The following is a 21,243-nucleotide window of genomic DNA, read 5'->3' as shown; positions in this document are numbered from 1 at the left end:
ACCGTCTTACTGGGCGCAGCCAATAGCAACAATACCGGAGAGTGATCTGAGAGCGTGCGTGGCAACACCCGACATGTTCGCACCAACGGAAGGAGAGACGACGACGCCAACCAATAATCTATACGTGTGTGCAGGCTGTGGTAAGCCGAATAGTGCTTGTAGCCCCCGCGTGTGGATTGAGAGTTCTCCACACATCCGCAAGACCCATGCAAAGCATTTCCCGCCCTATCGCTTTCGCTGCCGCCGACTGCGCCCTAGCCGGGTCACCAGATCTGTCTACCCCCGGGTTCAGGACGACATTAAAGTCTCCTCCCCACAACACCCGCTGCTCCCCGCAGTACCTGATGGTGCCGGCCGGCGCAGTATAGAATTCCGAGAAATCGTAGTTCAGCCAATAGTTATTGACCAACAATAAATCCAGACCCCTGCCCTGGAAACGCGTTATCACAAACCTGCCTGCGCTGTCCTTGGCTAGTAATTGCGTTCTATAGTCCGCCCCAGGGTTAACCCAGGTCAGAACCCCCCTAGAGTGTGTCGTGAAGCCCGCCACCTGCGCAGTCCCGCTGAGCCCCCTAGTTTGCAGCATAGGACTATGGTTAGGAAGATGCGTTTCCTGCAGGAAGGCTATGTCTATGTCATGCCTCTTAAGGTAGTGCATAACTTTACGTAGCTTCCGATGGTCATTCAGCCCCCTGACGTTCCATGTCAGAACTCTGAGAGAGCCAGGGCGTTCGGGCTTGCCTGTGCAATTAGCAGTTACCATTCTTTCTGAAACGCAAATCACCTGTAACTATATGCCACCAGAAGCAGGTGCTCCGACGTGTACTGATCAATGTATACCGACAAGAAAACCTCAAAACCTTGCAAAAAGAAACCCAGCCCTCCCTCCACCCACAGCAGACCTCCCCCAACTTGGCCTTGCAGACTCCCATATAGGGACACCCTACACCACCCGCAACCCTACCCCCCAACAAATTGATCCCCTTAAAGTTGTGAAATGCACTCACGGGCGGAGGTCGCTCAGTACCTAGACTCTAGCGGGAAGCACCTAGTACCTGATGGCAACCTCCCGGCCCGGCAAGCTGATATCTGCCCGTACGCTATACCTTAGCCATGTTAGGCCGTGACACCGCACCATTACTTGAATCCCATATAACCAGTAGGTACCCGCGCCTCCCCCATAATAGTAAAAACGGATAACTATACCTATTAGGAAATGGGCGCTTTGCTCGGGTTCAGCTCAGTAGGCCCCTTCCATGAACACTCTGCAGGGACTGAACTGCCAGAGGCAAGATATATGCAGGAATTCACTCTCCCCGCTCACAGCTAACAATATCCCTTCAGACCCAACCTGAACCACATTTTAATTCCGCTCTGAAGTCAATAACTGTGCCTGCCCTCCGGGATCAGTCCTGTTCGTCCAGTCCGCCATCCATTGCACCCTCCTGCTGCTGCCTCTCTGGACTTCGTCTCTGCTCCTTATTCCAGTCCTTCAGCGCCTTCTGCAGTGCCCTGGGGTCTAGAAAAATGTGTGATTTACCCTGTCTGTTAACTCGCAGCTTGGCCGGATACAGCATCGCGTAGTCCAGGCCCAACTCCCGGAGCTGTCTTTTGGCTGGGGCGAACTGACGTCTAGCCTCCTGCACTCTGGCCGTGAAGTCCGGGAACAGCGAAATAGTCGACCCCTCATATACCAAAGTCTTCTTTTCACGGGCCACCCGTAGGGCCGCATCTCTGTCCCGGTAGTTCAACAGTTTCGCAATAATCGGCCGAGGCGGCGCTCCCGGTGGGGGCCTAGGCCCCAGGGACCTGTGTGCTCTCTCCACTACGAACATCCCTGAGAACACCTCTTTACCCAGCAGGTCTACCAGTAGTGATTCTATAAAGCACTCCCTCCGGCCCGTCGACGTCGTCTCCGGCAGGCCTGTTATGCGCAAATTGCACCGACGTGTACGCGCCTCTAGGTCCTCCGTTTTGTCTTGTAGTACCTGCACCAGGCGCTCAAATTTCCTCTGGTCAGCGTCCAGAGATGTCTGAGCTCCTTCCACTTCCGAGAGCCGTCTGTCAGACTGGTCCAGTCGCTCCGCGTGCTTGTCTATGCGCTCTCACATACGATCCATCCTATACTAGAGGGCGTCTATCTTGGCACCGAGGGATGTGATGCCACTCTGCAATGCCCTTTCCATGGACAGCAACAATCCCCGAATATCCTGTTCTTCTTCCGGGGGGACGGGCGTGCTTCCTGCCGCCCCCTCCGGCGGTGTCTGGGTTCTGGGGCGCTTCTGCTCAAAAGTCAACTTGGACTGGGATTTATCAGTCTTGCCCATCTTGGATCACGCCTCCGCGTGGTTGCACGGGTCTCTCCCCCAGAGGCTGCAAAAAGTGCCCGCCCGGGCGTCGCACCGTTCAGAGGAGCCCACCCACTCCTCCTCCGACCGTGGTCGCACCACGGGGGCCGGCTCCAGCCGACGCGACTTCCGCGCTGTCTGCGGTCCCCTCTGCTTACGCGTAGGCCCAGTCCACCAGCCTCAGCACACCACGCTGCCCCGCTCTTCAGCACCCTGCTCCGGCGCGCTTCCGCGCTATGTTGAGGCACAGTGCCGGAAACCCGGGGTCCATGCAGGGACAGGACGCCACTCCAAAGCGCACTCACTCCAAACCTCAGCCGCCTGAAGGGCACAAAGCCAGGGCCCCGCGACGCCAGCCGCCAGATCACATTGTGTGTGTCCTCCTCTCAATCGCAGCAGCACTGCCCAGCCAACAGCACCCTCGCGGCACCCCTCACGGTCTCCTGCCACCCCAAGCAAGGTGCAGCTTTGACCATCAATCAGCCCGCCCGAGTCAGCCCCAGTGTAGCAGTTAGGCCATTTCTCCACCGTACCACAGGGCCGCGCAAGCGGCAGCTGGGAGCCCCCCGCCTCGGACCCACAGCACCTCACCACACGCACACCACTTCAGCCTGCTCAGAGGCAGCGCGCGGCTCAAGCCCTCCAGGTCGGTGGTTCCGCACACCTCCGCACTTTCGTCGGCAGTCACTGGAGCTCACAAAAGGGCACCCATTGTCCGGTCCCGTCGAGCGGGCGCCAATGCAGCTGCGGCGGGTCTCACTGCTACCGGACACCCACCCAGTGTATATGCGTCGGGGCCCGCCTCAAGGTGTCCTCCCACTGCTCGGGTATCAGCGGCCACCAGTTCCGGATCGCCTCTTACTCGCCTGTCCAGCCGCACGCACGCTGATGCAGGGCCGTCCGTGCGGGCACCCGAGTCCGGGGATCTTTGGCACAGCACGCCTCCGGAGTCGTCCGTCCCCGCCTCTCGCCTGCAGTTCACTACGGGCCTCAAATCGCGCCTGATGAGTGCGCGTAGGGTACAGTGCCACAGCCGCTAGTGTGGTCTAGATTTAAGGCGCTTGGGGCCGGATAATTTATGGATCGTCGTTGTCGCTCGCCGGAGCTCCGGGCTCAAACAGCCATCTTCGCTGCGAGCTAAGCTCCGCCCCCTCTGTACAACCCGTAATTACAGAAAAATTTGAGGATGAAATCATAAAGTTTAAGGTAATTTCAGGTGAAAGACCAAATGTTTCTTGTATTTGTTGTCGGCGAAGTCACTATAAAAATCAGACTAGGGGTGTCAATCTGTATTTAAAAAGTGAAATAGAAGATAATGATAAGTGGATGGAATTTGCAACTTATTTGCTGATAGAGGATTGTTTTGATTTGGGATGTGAGCAGCGTATTTGCAAATATTGTTATAACAAATTAGATGAGAATAAAATGCCTGCGAGAGCTGTTCATAATAATCTAGAGTTGGTTGCTATTCCTCCAGAGCTGATAGATTTAAATACGTATGAGTCTATTCTCATACAATGTGTTCACCCGTTTCAGGCTATTGTTCGTATGGAGCCCAAAACAGGTAAATTACCTCCATCAGAGTTGCAAAGAGGATTGAAAAGAAGAGTTGTGTATTTGCCTTTAGATTTAAGGAAAAATATTGAAACTATTGGTGTAGGCCATGCAGAAAATGAGCCACTAGTCATTCTAGTCAATGGTGTTCCTACTAAGAATAAGAAAATTTGGCAAGAGTTAGTGGATGTTAGAAAAGTGCTAAAAGCATCATTGTATCTGTTAAAAAATAATGAGTACTATAGAAATGTGTTTGTAGGAGAAGAAGAAATAGATTTAGCAGAAGATACTGAAACATTAAGTGGACAAATAGAAAAAGTGGACATGTCCAGATGTGAAGAAATCTATGAACATTACAGTGTACATCCACTTCATTCCAAAGAGGTGATGAGGAATACAATTGAGTTGTTTCAAATGAAAAAAGCAACAGGAAGTCCCATGAGTGTATGGGAAGAGAGCTTGGAATCTCGTTGGTTCCCACAATTGTTTCCAACAGGAAAAGGTGGACGATATGATGAACGTCCTGTGCAGATTCCTGCATCTGAATATCAGACAACAAGATTATATGCAGAAGATCCAAGATTTCGACAATGTATCCCTTATATGTTTCATCTTCTGTTTGAAAGTGACTTGTCTGGACTTTCATATGCAGTAAATCACATTTTAAAAACTTGAATGCATCTTCAAAATGTAATTGCAAAGGATTTTATGGATAAAGTGCATCAGAGAGATGATCATTTAGAATCTCAGTTGATTAATCTGATGGCATGTCAGCGTGGGATTAATGAATATTGGTACCGTCGACATGGAGAACTGAAATGTATGCTAGGGAACTTGGGAACTCCTACATGGTTCGTTACACTAAGCTGTGCTGAGTATGCTTGGGATGATTTACTTGAATTTCTTCGAGAGGCAAATTCCAATATAAAAAATATTGAATACAAGACACCTGAAGAATTGTGCTCTTTGAATCCTGTCAATGTATGCAGATATTTCAATCATAGATTTGAAGCTATGATGTCTTTCATCTGCAATAAAAAGAATCCTCCTCTTGGAGAAGTTGTGGATTTCTTTTGGAGAAAGGAGTATCAAGCAAGAGGTGCTCCTCACATACATATGTTGTTATGGGTCAAGGACGCCCCCAAATTTGGAACAGATTCAGATGAAACTGTTTTGTCTTTCATTGAAGATTATGCTACATGTGCTCTTCCAAATAGCAGAGAAGACAAAAACTTAAAACAACAAGTCTTACGATTTCAAAGCCACAGGTGTGGAAAATACTGTCGACGAAAGTACAAGTCAAAGGATAAGGTCTATACCAAATGTCGTTTTGGATTTCCACGTCCTGTATTATCCAAAGGAAGAGTGAACAGTTTTATGTCAGCTATACGACATACCATCACAAGAAAGTCTCCGAAAAAAACCTACAACTTAAGAAGAAGCGAAGAATCAAAATACATAAATGACTACAATCCAGTTATTTTATCCATGTGGAACGCTAGCATGGATATTCAGTATGTTACGGACAATTCCATTGCTGTTGCTTGATATGTAACGTCTTACATTACTAAATCAGAAAAGACTGAATTGAAAGAAATGTGGGAAGAGATTTCTCACGAGAAGACTCTAAGTAAGAAATTATACAGTTTCAGTTTGAAGATGTTATCGCATCGTGAAATTGGAGCATATGAATGTTCAGATCGGTTATCATCTGCAAGTCTATATTCCCAAAAGTAGAAGAATCATTTGGGTGAGTCTAGGTCTTGCAGGAATGCGAAATCGGGTACTGAAATCTGTTCAAGAAATTGAATATTTAGCAGAAAATGACCCAGAAAGTACAGGTATTTTGAAAATGAATATGTTGGATACATATTACCCAAACAGAAGTCATCATCTTGAGAACATGTGTCTCTATGAAGTGCTGCAAAACTACACTTTTAAACGGAATACTACGGAGAACATCAACGTTGGAAAATATGGAGTGATTGGTTCCGAAGGATGTCTGGTGAAACAAAGGAAAGGAAATGTAATTAATCACAGGAAACTGAGTTGCGACACTGCTGACAAAAGGGAATTTTACTATTTAGCCCTTTTGCAAATGTTCAAACCATGGCGTTCAGAACTGGAATTACTTGGAGATTTTCCCAGCTATGAAGATTCATTTAATGCTTGTAAAGATAGCATACAATGCAGTGCTTTTGCAAATTATGTCAAAATGTTGAATGATGAAATTGATCAAGAAGCTATAATTGCAGCTGAGATTGCTAGAGACAGTTCTCAAGACAGTCAAAGTTCTGCTGCACTGAGTCAAGATCCACTAGGACAACCAATTGTTGAAAATGAAGCAGCGATTGCCATGAATGAGGTGGAAACAGCAATGTATCAAGCACAAGAAGATGCAATACAGTTAGGAAACTTGGAAGGGCAACTAAATGTTGAACAGAAACAAATATATCAGCAAGTAAAAGAGCAGATTGACCATGGATTACTTCATGAGAAGAGTGGGTGCTCATGTACATCATTTCAACCTATCCGAATGTATGTGAGTGGTCAAGCTGGAACAGGAAAAAGTTTTTTAATGAAAGTAATTACAAGTTATCTGCAGAAAACAACTGATTCGCATTTGTCTTGTGTTGTCACTGCTCCAATGGGTTGGCAGCTCATAACATTAAAGGAATTACTTTACATCGTTTACTAATGCTGCCAGTAGAGCATGAGAACAAATTGGAATTCCACAAGCTATCTGGAGAAGCTTGTTGTGAAGTTTCAAGAGTCCTGAAGAAAATGAAACTTCTCATTATTGATGAGGTGAGCATGGTCTCAAACTTGAGGCTTGCCTTTGTGCATTTAAGAATGCAGCAAATTCTTAAAACAGAGTATGACGTGTTATTTGGAGGAAAACACGTCATAGTTTTTGGAGATCTACTGCAACTGACTCCGGTAAAAGGACAACCGGTATTTAAAACACTTGCCCATGAAGATACCAGAAGTCTCTTGGCAGTGTTGGTAATGTGAACATTTGGAGTAATTTTGAATACAAAGAACTGACAACAAATATGTGACAGGCAAATGATGCTGAATATGGAAGTATTCTTCAAGATATAAGAATTGGAATTCTTTCAAAACAAGGGAAAGAAGCTTTGGAGAGTCGATTACTTTGCAATGTCTTTCCAAATGAAAATGCAGTTCCTGCAAAAGTGTACGTGGAAATTGCTAAAAATAAGTCAGTGATTTGCTTAATGCCAACACTGCGCGAGTGTTCAATATTCAACGAAGAATTATTAAAACTGGAAAATGAAGAAATTGTAAAAATGGAAGCCATCGATAAAATACTGCATGAAGGAATCACTATTATTTTGACGGGAAAGCTGAGATCAAAACTGGATTGTTTAGAAAAAAAAAATATCTAAAACTGCTGGTTTAGAAAAGACACTATATGCGTGTGTAAACTGTCGGGTAATTTTAAGGCGTAATTTGGATGTAGAGAAAGGTTTAGATAATGGTGCAATGGGCAAAGTGGTGGATTTTGTGAATTATCAGGAAAAAGAAGGAATTGAATTTTTTTAAATTAAATTTGATCAGATTGATGAAGTTAAAGAAATTGGTCGTTGTTCAGTTAGTTTTTTGCTTGTTAAAGATTTATATGCCCGTAGGAAACAATTTCCATTTTCTCTGGCATATGCAGTGACTATTAATAAATCTCAAGGATTAAGTGTAGACAGTGCATTGGTGAACATTGGATCTACCGTATTTAAAGAGGGTATGGCATATGTTGCTTTGTCGCGAGTCAGAACATTATCTGGTTTGTTTTTGATTGATTTTGATGAGACAAAGGTTACTGCAGATGCAAACTGTGTAAAAGAGTATAATAGGTTAAGAAGGGTGTATGCTCCAAATTTAGGTCAATATCCTGTATTTGAAAAGCGTGTGGTTGGTCGAAAAAGAAGGTTAGAGAATATCTGTTCTGAAGGTGTCAAGAAGGGAAAAGAACAAGATAATGTTGTGATTGCAGGTAAAAAGAAATTGGACACTGTTGGAGAGATTGTTGGTTATCAGTTTGAAAATAGTTCTGGTGTCAACTGCTATGCTAATGTAGTGGTCAATGTTGTTTTTTATCTTGAAGGTTTTCAAGAACAAATTATGCAGAATCGGCAAAAAAGGTTTTGTTCTCTGTTGCATTCTGTTTATGAAAAATTGACAACAGATAGAAGTAAAATACAATCTGTTTCAGATGTTCGTAGTCTTTTGGATGTATGTTCTGGTTCTACACAATTTTGCACAAAATATCCAACAAGATGCTCAGGAATTTTTAATGCATATGCTTACCATTTTTGAAAATGAAGGTGTAGAAATAGAAAATATTTTTGGCCTTTCTTACAAATGGGAACATTATTGTGAAAATTACATGTATACATGTAGCACCAATGTAGACACTGAGAGATTTCTGTATTTAACATTACCAGAATGTAAATCAGTGTCTTTCAATAAATTAGTTAAAGGTGCAATTCAAAACATGGAGTGTAGCCAATGTAAATCAGAAATGTTATCCACATTATTCTTAACAAAATATGGAAAATACATAATTTTAATGATGCAACGTTGTACAGCTGACGGAAGAAAATTGGATACTTTAATAAAGCAATTTGTAGCAGCACAACTATCAATATCAGGAAGGACTTTTGTAGCAATTGCAATAATTTTCCATGATGGTCCTTCCACAACATCTGGACATTACACTGCCTATCTAAAATGTGACAAAGGCCGGACACTTTGTAATGATGCCCAGTTGGTTTTCAAACAACGTTTGCCTAGTGAATTACCAAATTCCTACCTAATATTTTTAAAGCCAAAGTTTTAGGAAGATAATTCACTCTCTGAGGATTTTATTATTATAATTTAATAGGACTACCATTGGACAATGTACATAAAGAAGGAGTGCAAAAACACCATTTGGCCTCAAGGAAAGGTATATTTTTGAATTATGGACTTTTTGGTGATCATTGATTCGGTGATTATTTTAATGCGGCAATATTTACAGTTTTTATAAGTTAAAGTTATAAAATTTTGTAAGCTGTAAGCATTTCATATATGTGTGATTTGTATTTTCTGGTATTTTACTGAGAATAGTATATTGTTGTTTTTTTTTTTTTTTTTTTTTTTTTTTTTTAAACCGTTTATTACAAAACTCAAAAAATATACAAAGATGGGCCTACAACCTTCCGGCCGGTCGCTAGTAAACAAAAGGAGCATATGATACACATTGTAGAGCGCGCGTTGCGGCTAAGGAAGATGCACAGGAGTTAGTAGCGTTGATAGCCACACCATCCGGACCCCACTGTACGGTTTCATTTTAAACTGAAATAACAACCAGAAAAAAACAAAAACCACAAGGCAATCTACAATCAGAAATAGCAGCATGTGCTCCCCTGAGAGGGGGACCCTACCAATCCATAGGAGTATCAAGAAGGGGAAGAGATCAGGATTAGGGCTGGGTAAAACTCAATGCCCGGAACAGGGAAGACGGGTCGGCTACGGGGATGGGGCAGGCGACGGATCGGGCAATAACGGTGGAGTACAGATTCCCCCGCGGTAGGCGTTCCAGGGGCCCCAGACTTTCACCCATGTCCCAGGCTTACCTCTCGCAACATACACCATCTTTTCCCGAAACATGCACCAATCCATATGTTCCTTCCAGGCCGAGACAGTCGGGGACCTCTGAGATCCCCACAGTTGAGCAATATCACGCTTGGCCACCATATATCCCAGAGTCACCCACCACGTCTGTGGCGCCGAGTAGTCGGTAGGTTCCCACACATTCAACAGGCATCTCCTCGCTTCGGGTAGCAGCACCACATGCGTAACCACACGCAGGACCTCATGCACACCACGCCAGAATCGCTCCACCTCCGGGCATTCCCACAATATATGCAGAAAGGTCCCCAAAGCGCCACACCCACGCTTACACAACCCGTCCACAGCATAGCCCATACGCAGAAGCCTCGGCCCCGTCATGTAGACTCTGTGGAGTATCTTGAGCTGGACGAAGCGAAGGCGGGCCGGTATGGCCACCTCTTTCGGGGAGGCCACCGCAAGGGTCCAGTCCTCGTCGTCCAGCTCCAGTCCATCGGCAACCCAAGCCTCACGAAGGGCAATCAGCAATCCCGTGCGGTCATTGATCAGTTTTTTGTAGATCAGTGAGATCGTGCTGTCCGGAACGTGTCCATCCAGCACTCTATCCTCAAGGGGGGAACACTCCGGGATGGATGCAACGTCCGGGAAGACGGAGCCCAGTGCATGACGGATCTGCAAATACCGAAAGTACTCCCTGCCATGCAAGTGGAACTCCGTCTGCAGCATCTCGAATGTTTTAAATCCTCCCCTCGTCCAGAGATCCCCCACCTTGCTAATGCCTATCATGTCCCACTTCTCGAAGCCCTTCGAGGTCCACAGGGAGCCCAACTGCTCGGACGCGTATAGTGGTGACGCCCGGGTCAGACGATCCTTCCACCCCATCGCCACATTAGCCGCGTGCCACACTCGCACCATGACACGCGTGGGGCCGGTCAGCCGAGCGTCGGGCGTGCTGGAGTAGAGCGCTCGATTATAGTCCCCACCCGGGAGTAGCATCTTATCCATTTCGAATGCCGGGTTTAAAGCGGGCCCATACAGGCCGTGATTAATCGCAGCCAGCTGGGAGGCCCAATAGTATCGTTTGATATCCAGAACAGGCGGCGCTGCAAACTCTCCACCTCACGGAAGTAGCGCGCTGGGACGGGGTCCATAGTATTCTGCAAAGCGTAGAGGAAGCGCGGCAGAGACATCATCTTAAACAATGCCGCCCGGCCGAGCGGCGAGAGCGGCAAGCGCCGCCAGCGCGTGACATCTTCCTTCAGGCGCTGGAGGGGGGGAAGCAAGTTCCGATCATACCGGGCCTCCGGGTCCAGAGTAATGAAGACACCCAGGTACCGGAATCCCTGCGGGGCGATCTGGACCGGACAGCCCCCGCGGGAGAATGGGCGCCTCCCCAGAGAGAACATACACTCACGATTTAGCCCAGTTGATGACAAGGCCGGAGTTACGACCAAATGAATGCAAAACATCAACCAGTACTATAAGTGAGTTACGTGGGGAAGCTAGGTACAAGAGGATGTCATCCGCGTATAGGGATACGCGGTCCTCATGCTCGGGGGTCCAACGGAGACCACGGATGGAAGGCTCCCACCGCAGCCACTCCGCCAGGGGCTCCAAGGCAAGCGCAAAAAGGAGCGGCGATAAGGGGCAGCCCTGCCGCGTGCCCCGGCCCAGCTCGAACGGAGCCGATACTCTACCGTTCACCACCACCTGCGCCAATGGGCCCGAATACAGCAATTCGACCCAACTGATGAACCCTGCGCCAAAGCCAAACTTCGCAAGCATCGCCCAGATGTAAGGCCATTCAAGCGTATCAAACGCCATGGTGGCGTCCAGGGATGCCAAAATGGCCGGCTCCCGTATGTACTGAACACGTGCAAGCACCCCATGCAAACGCCGCAAGTTAAGAGCTGTGTTACGATGGGGAATAAAGCCGGACTGATCCTGGTGAACCAGTTCGCCCACCACGCCAACCAGCCGATTGGCCAGGACCTTGGCGAGAATTTTAGGCTCCGCGTTCAGTAGCGAAATGGGCCGATAGGATGTAACCCGGTCCCGAGGTCTCCCCTCCTTGTGGATAACCACGATTGTAGCCAGACGCTGGTCCAGCGGGAGGGAGCCCACTGAATGGGCCTCCAGGAACATCGATCGGAGATGTGGTGCCAGCGTATCCGGTCTCAATTTGTACAACTCGATGGGGAGACCATTAGGACCCATGGCCTTGCCGGAAGCGACCGAACGTATGGCGAGGGCGATTTCGTCGGAGGTTGGAGCGGCGTCCAACGACACTCTGTCCTCCTCCGAAAGGGAGGGCAGCGCGATATCCCTGAGCAGGGTACGGGAATCCTCTTCAGAGCAGGAAGACACCGGGGAATACACCCCACGGAAATATTCCGCGAAGCAGGAGACAATTTCTTCCGGCTCAGTAACACACACACCGTCTGTTTTCTCAATCAGCGGGACTACACGACTCGCTCTCTCCTTTTTGTCCAGCCACGCAATCAATTTACCAGCCTTATCACCCACATCATACAATCTCCCCTGTTGCTCTCTACTGAGGCCCCTGGCTGCCTCCGTGACGAGGGCCCTATAGGCCGCTTGCTTGAGTTGGAGGACATGCAATACGGCATCCGTCACCCCGCTTTCTAGATTACCCTCCAACTCGGCTATCTCAGCTTCCACCCGGGTCACCTCCTCCCGCTCGCGCCTCCGGGTGTGGGAAATGAGGGACAGGGCCTCTCCTCGTAGTACTGTCTTGAATGCCTCCCACAGTGAGACAGCCGAAGGCACGGACCCCACATTCTCGTCAAAGTAGCGCTGGAGGGATTTAATCAATTCAGCACGAATAGTGGGGTCGCGCAAGTACCAGGGATTGATCGGGACCACCCTACCCTCACCCCTCGGAAAAAGGTCCAGGTGTAACAGGAGCGGGGAATGGTCCGAGATACCCCGTGCCAAATGGCGCACTTCTCCCACCCTCCCAACATAGGCCGCCGGGACCAGGACATAATCTAGTCGTGAGAGACTACCATGGGCCCCCGAATGGAAGGTATACTGTAACTGCATGGGATGTTTTAAACGCCAGCAATCCACCAATCCCAAAGTGTCCAATAGACCAGAGAGCCACGCTTGGGCCCGGGGGAGGTCCCTAGGGGGGTGACGATCCACAGTCCCGGAAACCACCGCATTGAAATCCCCCCCCACCACCAGAATCCCCCCCGGAAGGCCAAGGAGGAGGCGCCCCAGGTCCGCAAAGGTAGTAGACTGCAGCCCCGGTGGGACGTATACTGACACAAAAACCACCACTTTGCCCTCCATCCTTCCCACCAAGACCGCGTAACGTCCCCTGTCGTCATGGAGCACCTCATCAATCTCCAGCGGAAGCGAGTTCTTAACCATGATGCCCACACCTCTTGAGCCAGACGTAAAGCCCGAATGGGCCACTAGGCGATAGCCACGCCGATTCATGGCGCAGAAGGAGTTGCCAATGAGGTGTGTCTCCTGCAGAAAAACTACATCGGGCGAGATTCGCTTCAAGAACTGCAGGACCACCCCACGTTTAATCCTGTCCCCCAGTCCATTCACGTTCCAGGACAAAAGAGTTAGTTCCCTACCCCCATCATAGACAAGAGCCACCATTCGTCCCCCCGAGAGCACTATAGAGCTAGCACAATGATACCTATGCCTTGTGGTGAAAACGAACAACACCCCCCCATCCCTACCCACCCACCCCAACAAAACTCCCCCCTCCCTGCACCCCTGCATGAGCCCGAACAGCCCCCCCAACGTGCAGTGTGCCTGTCGCCCCATATATATAATAAAAACTAGCTAAGCCCCCTAGAGGAGGAGGGAGAACCCCCAAGAGACCCCACACAGCCTCCATAGGAGGGGAAATTATACAGACAGATGCTTAATCGAGAGTGGCAACATTTTTGTCCAGAGTGAAGCCCAACATCAACCCCTCAGCCCCGATCCAGTGTGCCGTCTCCCCCCGCCGCCCCCCCCGCCCCCCAGATTACGATCCCCAGACAGAGTGTCCAGCCAGTCTCCGGCCGCTTCGGGGCGATCAAAAAAGTGCGTGCGACCCTCTACCTCCACTCGCAGCTTGGCTGGGAAGAGCATTGCGTATTTAAGGTTCAAGTCCCGAAGACGGCGCTTGACGCCTTGGAAGCTCAGTCTCTGCTTCTGGACCGCTGGGGTGAAATCCGGATAAAAGTTCACCTCCATGTTGTCAAGCTTAACCGGCCCCAACAGTCTGGAGGCTTGCAGGATAGCGTCTCTGTCCCGAAAGTTGAAAATCCGGGCAATGAGGGGCCGCGGAGGGGCTCCGACCTTCGGCCTTCCCCCGGGAACCCTGTGGGCCCGCTCCACCGCGAAGAATTTACTCAGCCCCCGTGGCTGGAGATGGGTAGCGATCAGGTCCTCCACAAATAGGTCCGCCGCCGCTTCCTCCCGTCCCTCGGGTACGCCGATGATGCGGATGTTGTTTCTCCGGGCCCGACTCTCGGAGTCCTCCAGGCGCCGATCCATAAGCGCGCTCGCCTGACTAAGCCGGCGCACCTCTGTTTGTAGCGCCTCCACATCACTAGTAAGGCCCGATGCGGTGTGGGCCAAAGAATCAACTCGGTCGTTGGTCTTGGAAAGATCGGCCCTCACCAGGCCAACATCCACGAGGACCGAGTCGATCTTCTGTGCCAGTGTGTCGAACCGCTGGCCTACCGAGGCCTTCATCTCGGCAATGGCGCCCATGACATCCCGCAGAGTCAGATCCGTGGGCAGGTCCGGGGCATCAGGAGGGTCCTCAGGGGATTTGTGCGGTCCACCGGGAGATCCCTTCTGGAGGGTATAGCGGTCCATACTGTTGGCCTGATGGGTGGTGCCACGCCGGGTCGGCTTGGTCTTTGCCCGGTCTCCATCTTGTTTGGTGGCCATGGCCACTAGTCTCCCGGTCGCACCAGTCACGTCGTGAAGGGCAGGCAATCAGGGCCACAAGCTCCGGGGGGGGGGCACCCCCGATCGGCGGGGTGGGTCACAGCCAGCGGGCAGGCCAAGTCTCCCAGCGAGACCACACCAACACAAAGAGCCCCGCGACCCAACCCTGCAGTGATTGCAAGGGGGTGCGAAAGCGAAAGCGAAAGCGCGGGGTGTGCGACTCGCCAGGCCCGGCCCGCCGCTGTTGTTCACTTTGTCACTGGGTCACCCCTCAGCGCAAATCCGGGGTCTGGCGAGGAGAAGGCCGCAGACTTCAATCGGTGCTCACTCCGGTGTCCGAGGTCCGATTTGACAACGGAAAACGGGTGCCACCTCAGCTCAGGCTCACCAACACATTCCCCTCATCCGAGACAGGATAAATTCAGGATAGTCGTGGGAGGTTGCGGAGGTCCTCGGGAGCCTCACACCTACGCGGCCATCTTGGTTGCGCGCTAGGCTCCTCCCTGTTGTTGTTTTTTTAACAATCTCTCTGATTGGTTTTTTTTTTGCCCGCTGTTAAGTGATGAGTACGATTGAAATCACTATTTCTAGTGAAATTCAATATATTCTGAGAACAGCAAAAATGGCAACCAAATTACTTTGTGGAAATTATGCTGTGTTGTAAAAAATGTATTATTACATGTTATAATTTTTTTTTCTTTTCTTTCACAGATCCAAATTTTAAAATAAGCAATTTATATGAATTTAGATTGCAATGAAAATCTGAAAAAAATGTATACCATTTTTTATTCCTATTATTGTGAAGGTAAGTTTAACTAAGTCTCAGTATGCAGAATTAGGAGGTCTGCAAGAAGCTACAAAGTTGAAACACGTTTCTAAAAACACTGTTTATACCTATGTAGTTTTGAAATCTGACCATAATCAGATATCATGTGACCTGCAAAAAAAGAGATTTGAGGGGTTCATAATATTTCCCAATGTACCTATTGAAGGACCGCAATCATTTCAAGCATTCTTCTTTGAGCATCTTTGCAGACAAAACACTGTGCTTACCTTCTATCATTCGCAAGTAATTTTAAAACCAGAAATATGTCACTTTGTGTAACACAGTTATTGCGCAAGACACTCTTTTATATTTACAAAGAGAGGAAAAGGCACTCTGTGTACTTTTTTTCTACTCCAGGTAAATACAACCTCATCATACACACCACTTTGCGTTGAAAGGGTGTTCTATAAGTGTTGTTGTGCATGATTGCACTTAATACTCATAGAACAAGATACATCTTTAGATTTATCAGAAATCATAAATCTCGATATGTATGTGAATGCTGCACCATTCTAAAATTGGTGTAGGAAAGCACAATAAGGAAAATTATTTTTATTTCTCCACATTTTTATATCTTCAATGCATGCTAAAATGTTCAGCATACATTGAAGGAGAAAAATGCATTTTCTCATTGTTTTTGTGCAGGAAGGTGTGTCAGCACATGACACAGATATCCTTGCACTATGGTGCAAGGGTGCCTGTGTGACCACATGGCTGCAGTTTAAGCAGCCGTGCAGAGAGAAGCATAGATTTGCAACATATTTATGTACATATGTTGCATCCCTGTGCTTCGGAAGTACTACAGCACACTGTAGTTAAAGAGGTTACTGTGTGATGCTGTAGCACTTCCTCATAGTTCTGCACTTATACATTCACCATACACTACTAATGCATTAATTCACTCAATTACGTACTACACATAAATTCATCTAAACTTTCACACACTAACAAAGAAATGTAGCTCTTTTTTTAAACCAGGAAAGTTAGTTCTTACAAGAACTTTCTTTTTTCTTCTTTCTTCTTTTATATTTTTTCTAACAATTTTGTGATTTTTGGGGTTTTTCTGGAAAAAAAAACAGGAAGAACCAAACAATGAACTTCAGGGAACAAAAAAAAACCAAAAAACTAGCAAATGTGACTTTCTTGCCGGCGGCAGATGAGATCGATTGACTGCCCACCGTAGCACAAAGTCGCATTGCACTTTTAAATATTGAAATTGAAGACGGATGTCCAAGTTTTGGGCTGATGGATGCACTCTTGAAGTGCTCGGCTGCGATGAGGTGGAAGGCTTCTCATCCGTCGGCACTCTTCTCGTGCAAGATTGTTCGGATGAAGGGTCCTCAGGTGCTTCATCATACTTGCCGTGCCGCACGAGTATTTCTTGTTAGGATCCCCTCGCGACAGCACTCTTTTGCAAATCTTGCACGTGACCAAGGTGGCATTGGTCTTATTCTGCCCCTCAGGAAAAGTAAAAAATTTCCACACCACTGAGGAAAAACGTTCTTTGCGTGGTGCCTCCTCCAAAAATTCATCCTCAGATGTATGAGGAGATTCAGGTGATGCCTGCTGCCCTGAAGCCATTTTTAGTTGAAAAAAGTTAGAGCTAAGTGTAAACTTAGTCTAAAAAATCTTCTTCTCTGCAAAGAGATGCTCCTCCAAAGAAGGTCAAAGAAGAATGATTGAATTGGGTGGAGTCTTTCAATAGTTAGAACAGGAAGTGTAATGAACCAATCAAATCTCTTTTTTTGCAGGTCACATGGGATCCGCGCACCCTGCGCTTACGCATCACGCACCCAGCGCGCATCCGCGAAATTGAATTAAAAAGAAATATAGGATTAGATGTAAAAATATATTACTTTTAAGAGTAGTTTAGAGTTTGTCTTCAATTAATATTCACATGAAATACATATATATATGTTTTTTAAAATGTTAAATATTTCGCGGGATCCGCGCACCTACCGCGTCATAGACGCACATGACGCATCGCGGAAGCGCATAAACGTCGCGTTACGTACATCGAACGTGTCGCGTATAGGCTGGGAGTGGCGTACCAGTCGCATTGCGAGTGCGCACTAAACACGTACCCACCTCGTACCATGCGCGGATGCTAACGCGTCGAGATCGAGAATGGTGCGCATAGGGTGCGCGGATCCAAAAACATTCATTTAGGATAAGATTTGTATTATACAGGTTCTTGTCCACCTGCAAAAATTATGTAGGAGACGAAGATATTAGCCTGCTTTGTGGAGAAAAACAAAAGAGCTAAAGTATCGAATTATGGATTATTGATTGTAATGAGTGTTTCCTATTGTGATGAATGAAAAACATTGGGAAGTCAGGTTTGGCTTTTGATTCATGAATTAGAAGTCGGAGTATTAGCCCACAGGGGCAGAATAGTAGATTAATTGACTAATTATTTTGGGACATCAATATTGTGGTATTAAGTTGAAATTAGGATCGTCTGTATAGCCAAATGTAAGTTTTGGAAGGTTTAACAAGTCGCCCACTGAGGCGTGATTGTGAAATTATAGACGAATAACTTGTCCACTACAATGTTGGGGATATAGTGGCCCACTTGGGCAAAAGTATCAACTAATCGGTTGCTAAATGATGACTCGTGTAATAAGCATGGATATTCCCATGATATTCTGTATAAAAACTGCACTCGTAGTAACAATGTTATACTAATCTAGTATAAACAAAGTAATTTGTATGTATTTGTGTCCCATCACAATATGGCCGACAGTTTTGTCTCCACTGAAATAGAGCATTTGGGATATGTAGTCCTACTTCTATTTTGTTGTCAATTTGTAAAGTGCACTATATATATGTGATTTTTCAAACAAACATTTGACCCGTGATTAAGGTGCGGCTGCACCGAAACACGTCGGGCGTTTGACTTGCTACATGCCAGAATAAATTTCTTTGCGTATATGGATTTGGGCTGGAACGTCTTTCTGTGTCAGCATCGACGAGAAACTTTCAGTGATATATATATACACACACACACACACACACACACACACATTGGGCTGTTGGGGCCCATGGGATATGTAGTTCTAAGTGCTTAGATTGGCTGCTGTGATTTTCTCAGTAATGAATGAGAAGCATAATCCGAAGCCTTCAGTCCTGCCATAGAATACTGATCAAGTGCATGTGAATTATTGGATTTATATATTTGTAATCTTATGGAATAATTATTCTATAATACAATAACCAACAATAGTCTATCTATTAAAATTAATGTGTGTGGTGAAGAGAAACAATCAAATAAACTCTATCTATATTTTATTCTGAAATGGGGTGATGCAACAAAATCAAATGACCAATTGGAGAAACACGAGCAGAGCAAAACAAATTGTCAAAGGAAACGGAATCTGTGAAGTGGAACTAACCACTAAGCTTGACAGCTGTACAGGCGTGGAGTGGTGCACTTCCAAAGTGTCTTTTTCAATGAGTAAGACTGACCAATTCCTTTAAGTAAGGCAATCCTTTATTTTAAACTTCCTTGGACAAAATGAGCTGGAGCCAACGCGTTTCATTCATTTACGGAATGAACGTCTTCAGGGCTGAAAAATGACAATACATAAATGACATAAATATACATACATAAAGATTAACACAATCTTTATACAGAGATACAAATTAAATCAAAGATTGGAAAACAAAAACAAAAGTTTATAAAAAGGACGTACAAGACTGTAGACAAGATCTACATAGCCATGTACCGGGGGGGGGGGGGGGGGACACATTGCATATAACAACCTACATTGGACAAAACATGCTTGCTAACATGCTCGCTGACATACATTAGTACCCTTGGTAGTACCCTAGTGTTGACCACTAGATGTCGTACTCAAAGTTATATGATATACTTGGACCTTGAATTAGAGCTTATACTGCCTGGGGTGTCCTGGCTGTGGATTTCAGTAAAGGACACTTATGCAAAAATGCACTGGCAGTTGTTGCACATTGGTGAAAGTGTAAAAATTAAAACTATGGTGAATAAAAACCAATGCCTCTAACTAGCTTCGAAGGGGCGAAAAGCTGAAGGAAGGGATGGAAGAGGGACTGATCAATGAATGCGGAACAGGTCTAAACATCTCTGGGACACAGGCATGGCCTTGCAAAAGAAATAGCTGTGCAATTGATTGTACCATGTTAATTTGCAGGGGTGTCATAAGTGGGACAGATGGGGCATTAAAACCACAGTCTAATGCTTTAAAGGGCTCTTTCATTTACATTTTTTTTAGATATTTATTTAAATATAAGCCTGCCGTCTTCAATAATAGAAGCTGTTTATGTGGATATGCCACTACATAGCACCAGATGCAATGCTCTCTGTGCCCCTGGAATGCATTTTTGTTAATAATTGGGAAGAAGCCTCCAAATGGCCCTGCGTTAAGCTATAGGGCCAGACCTCGGAGTGAACTTTGAAAAGCCTGGAAGTAGCAATCAATGATGCACTGCATTGGCCTTTGATCCAACAGTGCCGTGCAGAACAGAAATTGTGTCCTCTACAAACCGAAGAACAGCCTTGCTAAGATCCCCACCTCCCAACCCTTTTTCCTTGTATTTGTCAGAAAGCACTGCACCACCTCAATGCAGATGAAGATGGAGCATATGAGCCTAAGTTGTACAACTGTCAGATCTAGGCGATGCGGAGCTTATTTATGCCTCTGACTGTGATAAGTTCTCAGATTTTCCCAGGTGAAAATAGCAGGCAAGTCCAGACAAGTATCCAAATTATAGCAGTATACAGAATTCTGATGAACCTGGGAGGGATTTGCAAGTAAGTAGAAGAGGATGGGAGTTTAGGGTCACCAAGAAGCCTTGATACCCGGAAAGAGGCACCAGAACTCCCAATTTAATCCAGAGAATAACTGAAAAAGAACACATACCGACATGTAACAAAGAGATAGGCACCAAATGAAGAGCTATGAGAGCAGCAGTAAAAACTGAAGAGCGGTATGACAGCAAGAGGAAACTTTTGAAGTTGAGATCTTCGAAAATACTGTTGCAATGTAGCTTCAGGACTGGAACCAAACATAACTGATGTAGGAATTGATCATTTTTTGTGTGTTGCACCCCCAGATTGTTGCCTTAACTGTTTTTATTGGCTGTAGAACTCTGTGCACTATAGTTCTGTTAAAGTACCAGTGCTTCTCCTTTCAACATGATGAAATTGTTATTGCCCTAATTGCAATATTTAACTTGTCCCTAGTATATGGTGCAAAGTGTACCTGGGACCTAAAAGTTACTAGCCACTAGTGGACTATTTATTATTGTATTTTTTATTTATTTGAAAAGTTTTATATAGCGCAAACATGATCCGTAAGGGTATCAGAGCGCTGAACAAAGAATCCGATACGATTGGCAGGTAAAAGCGTAAATAGTAAACATCCAGTAAGTTAACAAGCATAAATACAAAAAGATAAAACCAAGCATGTGGTACATGTAAAGTAACAGAAATTGCATTGTTGAATGAGAGAACCATGTTGTCGACAAGAAATGAAAGTTAGTTATTGTGTCTTCAGGTCAATTGTTGCAACTGTTTATTCAGGAGTAACCATTTGACTTTTTTTTTTAATGAGGAGGACGAAATGTGAGATCTGATTTCAGAAAGAAGAGCATTCCATACTCTCGGGCAAGACAGGAGAAGGAGCGGTTGTGAGTTATTTTCTTTTTTAATTTGTGAGGTTTCAGCCCAGGGTGTTACAGCTTCTTATGGCCCGATTCAAACCAGAAAGTTCAAGTTTTTTTGCCAGGTAAATGGGGGTGCTATAATGAAGAGCTCTGTGCGTCAAGCAGGCTATCTTGAATTGAATACTAGCTTCAAGCAATAGCCAATTGAGCTGAATCTGGTCCGGTGTGATGTGATCATGTTTTCTTGATCCCATGATGAGTCTGGCGGCAGAGTTCAGAATGGCCCTTACGGGGACCTGTCTAGCT

This window comes from Triturus cristatus, chromosome 4_2 (genome assembly GCF_964204655.1).
Source record: "Triturus cristatus chromosome 4_2, aTriCri1.1, whole genome shotgun sequence".
In the NCBI taxonomy this organism is placed as follows: domain Eukaryota; kingdom Metazoa; phylum Chordata; class Amphibia; order Caudata; family Salamandridae; genus Triturus; species Triturus cristatus.
The sequence above is the reverse complement of the archived record's forward strand: the minus strand, read 5'-3'. Positions refer to the sequence as shown.